The sequence below is a fragment of the Coffea arabica genome, chromosome 5e, assembly GCF_036785885.1.
Source record: "Coffea arabica cultivar ET-39 chromosome 5e, Coffea Arabica ET-39 HiFi, whole genome shotgun sequence".
NCBI classification, from domain to species: Eukaryota; Viridiplantae; Streptophyta; class Magnoliopsida; order Gentianales; family Rubiaceae; genus Coffea; species Coffea arabica.
This window is the reverse complement of record NC_092318.1, coordinates 46669923-46675629: the sequence shown is the minus strand read 5'-3', so window position 1 is coordinate 46675629 and position 5707 is coordinate 46669923. Positions and strand designations below refer to the sequence as shown.

The following is a 5707-nucleotide window of genomic DNA, read 5'->3' as shown; positions in this document are numbered from 1 at the left end:
TCATGGAGTAGTATTTTATTTTTCTGAAAAAGACTTATCATATTTATTATTCAAAGCAAAAGGATTGCAGGTATTCGATTATGTCACATGTTGCCTTCAATTATATACCAATGTTAAAAATTTAATCAAATTATTTCTGTCTTAACTCTGAGGACCCGTCCAACATCAAAAAGAAAGGAAAGGATTGGATTGATACATGACTCTAGACCCATGGGTTATTTAGCAATTTGGTTTAATTGTTTTGACCCGCGATTTCAGTTTAAATGCTAACAGATTTTGCATGGTTTTTGCCTGGGTTGAGTCTTGGCCAATATGTTATTTCTAGATCCATGGACTACTTAATAACTTGAGTTAATTATTTTGAATCCATAGTTTTAGCTCAAAAGTTCTTTGGCCAGGATTTAAATTAATCATTTTAAATTTGTGGTTTCAACTCAAAAGTTCCTTAGGTTAGCTCTTGAGGCTAGGGCGTTACAGTACCTAAAGCTTACCATTTTTTAGGCCTAGCATGATTTTTCTCGCTAAATTCCTGATACATAGTGTTGAATTTAGATATGCCTAACTTTTGTATATTGACGGTTAAGTTTTCATTGGGAAACACCATTAAAAATATATATATATATATATATATATATATATATATATATATATATATATATATCACTTCCAAAGGTTTCTAAGGAAACAGAAGAGGGTGAAACGTTCTTTCTTTTTTTTTTTTTCCCCCTAAGGAAGTTAGGAGTGTGTACATTTTAACAAAAGAATCAACAAGTCATTACAAATGATAGGCAGCTTCCTAATTTTGGATCAAGAATCTCGCAAGTTGATTTCTATTCAATTCAAATCGATTCTTTTTATTTTTGTAACTTTTGTTGTAAATTCATACAATTACAGTTTGAATGTAAATCCGAATTTATCAATCTATACAAAAGTTGATGATTATATCAAACTATACAACCTACGCCAAATATAATAAGAATTACACGAATCAGTTTGAATTGGACAAACTTAATTTATTAGGTATCTGATCATCCCATTTTTTATATAACTATGAATTAAGTAGTTGAAACGGTGTTTTGGACATTGTTGTATAATAGTACGAAGAATTACTTAAAAGTACAAAATTGGTACAGCAAAAATCTACAGTTCATAATAATGAATTGCAATTACCGAGTCAGTTAGCCAGTTGGCGGGTCCAAGACACCAATGTTTCCCCAGCTCATATAAACCCAATCCCCTGTCAGGCCTCTGGATCCATTTCTGTCTAAAATTGAGAATTAATTCCGGAATTGAGGAAGATTTGGGGGAGATAGGAAGATTGGGGATGAAGAGTGCACAGACGAGCAGGGAGAATTGGGAGAGAGGGAGAAATAGAGAGAGAAAGTAGCAAAAGAGGGAAATTCTGTTATATTGCTGAGATGTCTTTTTCCACCAATCACTGCTGTACAAATAAGATGAAGTAACCGACTCCGAGTGTTGCCAACTAATTCTGTTATGCGGACAAACGACGTCGCGCTACTTAGCTTGGGTCTTCCACGACGTCGTCCGACTTATTACTAACTCTGCTAACAAATAAATGGAACGACAACGTTTGCGCATTGGGGCAAAATCAATTGGTCTAATTTGGGAAATCAATTGCTGCGTCCTGACATTGAACGACAACGTTTGCGCATTGGGGCAAAATCAATTGATCTAATTTGGGAAATCAATTGCTGTGTCCTGACATCCCCCGCCTATTTGCAGCTCCAAAGCCACCGGGGCCAACTTTGGTAGTTTCCCTGATTTTGCCCCTCAATTTTCCCGGGAACCCCAAACGATGTATAAGTACAACCCCATATCGAAAAACATATTAAAACTAAGTCATTTAAAAAAATATTAACAAAAGAAAAACCAAGTCCAATTCTTGATTCCATACGTTCTCATTAACATAACATTCCCATTTTGGCAACAATATCATACAAAATCTTCAAACCCGTTTTATATTCTCCCCAGATCCGAATTTTTGTGTTATTTTCTTGAACATTTTAAAAAGATAATATCATACTTTCTTTTTTGCATTGTGCATTTTCATTAAAGGGTTCTTCTGATAATGGCTGGCCGTTACGATTCCAATCCGTTTGCTGAAGAAGAAGTGAACCCTTTTGCGGTAAATTCCCATTCTTCTTCTTCTTCGTCTTTCAACAATTTTAGAGTATTATTTTTTAAACGTCTCAAATGTTCGAAAGTGTATGTGTGTGCATTCAGTGTGTGTGTGTGGTTTTTTTGTAATGCTTGTTCTTGTTATCTTGTCAAAACTTGTTATATGCTTTGATGAAGAATCGAAAAGTTTGATGGTTTTCTGATAATAAGATTGAAACCTTTTCCTTTTTGTCTGCTAGAATTATTTGCTGATGATCATATTGAGCGTAGCCCCAGTTCCACCCCCCACGTGGACCACGGTCTTCAGTCCCTCAAACCCTCTGTCAACTTCCAAAATCTTCTTCATGGTAATGGTGGAGTGATTAGACATTCCCTGGTTAAACACCTTGTTGAATCTGGGATCGGTTCCGTGATATTCCGTAGGCCCTGTTGAAAGGGATTCCTCCGTCAAGAACCGCATCCTTTAAGTGATACCTGCAGCTGGTAAAATAATTAAAGCAGCAAGCCACTAAATTAAGTGCTCAAATTACAAGTTTATAAAGGATCAATTAGTTGAGTTTTGAGCTGATTGGACCGGAGCTAGCAGCATTAATTGATAATCTCAAAGCATTTTTTTTTTAATTTTTTTTTAAGAAAAGATGCCTTTTATTATTTTTTTTTGTTTTGTTTTGTGGGCAGGGAGCTGATTGGACTCGTAGGCAAAGGTCACACAGAGTAGTACGTATTTTCTCGTTAGGTAATCATGGAATTAGTGCCAAAATGGACACCTTGAGTAAGGAGTGCGCAATTATATCATAAGCATCAGCCATAGACAATCAAATTCTGAACAAATAATTATATCATATGCATCAGCCATTGTGTTGAAATTTTAGATACCGATCGACTACAGATGAAATGTATTCCAGTGCAATCAAGGAAATTCTTAATACACCGATGACGTTCCCCATTTCTTTTATGTTTATGGTTATTTCTTTTATGCAACTTAGCATCCTGTTTTCCCATTTCTTGCCCTTCTTGTTGATCAGTGGAAACACCCTTTTTTTTTGGCTGGGAAGATATCATTGGATCAAGATCCCACCGCCAATTCTTCAAATAGGATTGATAGAATTAGTGCCCTTCTCCTTTGCCAAATTTTGTCATTTCTCCCCATGAAAGAAGCCGCAGCCACCTCAATTTTATCTCCTCGATGGCGATACCTTCTCACTTCTATTCCAGTTATTAATCTCGTATTTAATGACACTTCAGACGAATTAGATCCTATTCAACGTGAAAATTCTCATCTGAAGTTCTCTAGATTTATTGATTTTTGTATTAACTTGATACGGCAACGTAACACAGCTCCCATAAGAAAATTTGGGCTCACAATCTTCCCACCGTGGCTATGTGAACGGTTTCAGTTGCAAATGGACTCCTTGATATCTGCTTTACCGTTGTGCAATGTTCAAGAACTTGAGATTTTTCTGTTTGAAAATGATGCTGAACGATCAAATCTATTGGGAATATTTACATGCAAAACACTAGTTGTTCTGAAAATGGATAGACAAGTTGATTTGGATATACCCAATTCGGTTGCTTTACCAGATTTGAAGGTGCTGTGCCTGGAATGTTAAATTTAAATTTTGCATAATTGTCATTAATCCAACAGTGTCAGTGTAGAAAAGATTAATTTAAAAAATAATCTAGCAAAGAGATTCGCAAATTGTTCCAAACATATTTAAACTAAAAACCAATAACAAAGATAAAGAATACCAAGAGTACCAATTAGACTAGGCCAAATGAGAAACAAAGGAGAAAAAGCAAATAAAAGAATAATAATAAATTAAAAGTATGTGATACTTTTTGGGCTCCTAAAATCGGAATCATGTGGTGGTCAGGCGATGTTTTAAGATTAAAAATCTCCCAAAATAGTTTTTAAAATTAAAATAGTGCGATTTGGAAGTGAGAAATTAAATAAATACAAATGCAACAAGTGAGGGACTATTCCCATCATTTCTCTAGATAAATTACAGATGTTGAAATTGCAGATTTTGGTTAGAAGCATGGCGCCTAGTTTGTATCCATTATAGCACTCTTACCAACCAAATTGTTTGTTTTGCGCCCATTCTAGAACTAGGGAAAAGAGTCTCAATGACCCTTCAACTCTTTCTCAGGTAAAGTTTTAGATTTGGCCCTCGATCTAATAAAATAGCATATTTATGGTCCTTCCGTCAAATCCAGCAGTTAAAATTGACGAGAAGCATCATCTCGTGCGACACGCGACCAAATATCAAGGGCATTATGGTCTCTTTCCTAGAGAACAAGTTCAAGATGTCGCTAGGTCTTCCGGTGGCGGCAACGGCAACTGCGCCGATAACAATGGGGACAAAGAACCTCTACATCATTTCGGTGAAGGAGAAGCAAAAGTACTGGGCTGCCTCGGAAACGATTTTATCATGCTCTGGCACATCGCAATCCATTGAGTGATTCCCATTTCCCTGTTCCTGTTGCCCATTCTCAATTTGATTATTCCAGTCATTATCCTCAGATATCTAATGATTCCAAAAAGATTGTTTTGCGGACATAGGTTGTGGTTTTGGAGGGCGTTTAATTAGCCTTTCGACGCTTTTTCCTGAAACCCTTATGATTGGAATGGAACTCAGGGATAAGGTGACAGAGTACGTAAAGGAAAGGATTTTAGCACTGAGGACTAGTAATCCTGGGCAGTATCAGAATATTTCAGTGGTTCGCACTAATTCGATGAAGTACATTCCCAATTACTTTGAGAAGAGGCAGCTTAAAAAGATGTTTTTTCTTTTCCCGGACCCTCACTTTAAAGAAAAAAATCATCGCCGTCGTGTTATTAGTCCTTACTTGCTGGATGAGTATGCTTATGCTCTTGCAGTTGGTGGAATTATTTACACCATTGCTGATGTGGAAGAACTGGGGGAGTGGATGAAATCTTGTTTGGAGGGGCACCCATTGTTCGAACCCCTTACCGTGCAAGAGCAGGAAGATGATCCAGTTGTAAAGCTTTTGAGTACTGCTACTGAGGAAGGACAGAAGGTTGCACGAAATGGTGGACAAACATACCAAGCAGTGTATAGATGCAGAACTGGTCCTATTGAATGATCAATCAGGCTTATCGTGAGGAGAAGCAAGAGCAACGGCAGCAGTGGTGGTGACACAGGTGGTGGGGTGGTGGAGGGGTCGGTGGGGCGGAGGTGCTTGGTAAACCATTCAGAGACTATAATACCCTTGATATTTGATCGCGCATCTCACGAGATAATGCTTCCTGTTAATTTTAACTGCTAGATTTGACAGAAGGGCCACGCATATGCTATTTTATTAGATCGAGGGCCAAACTTTTATTGTTAATTATTGGAGGATTAAAACTTTACTTGAAAAAGAGTTGGAGGGGCATGTGACTCTTTTCCCCTAGAACTATTACCAACCAAATAGTTACTTCTGGACTTTAAATTGGGTAAATTACTAATAATCTTCTAAAAAATTTGTGTATTGTCACATGATTCCTTAATGTTTTAAAATATCTTTATAATCACTCTATAATTTTGTGTAAAGTGAAAAATGG

The 5707-nt window shown here is 36.8% G+C and overlaps 1 pseudogene; it reads left to right on the top strand.

Moving 5' to 3' along the window:
- Positions 1-2089: 2089 nt before the first annotated feature.
- Positions 2090-5315, top strand: LOC140007078 (tRNA (guanine-N(7)-)-methyltransferase-like; annotated as a pseudogene).
- The last annotated feature ends 392 nt before the right edge of the window (positions 5316-5707 follow it).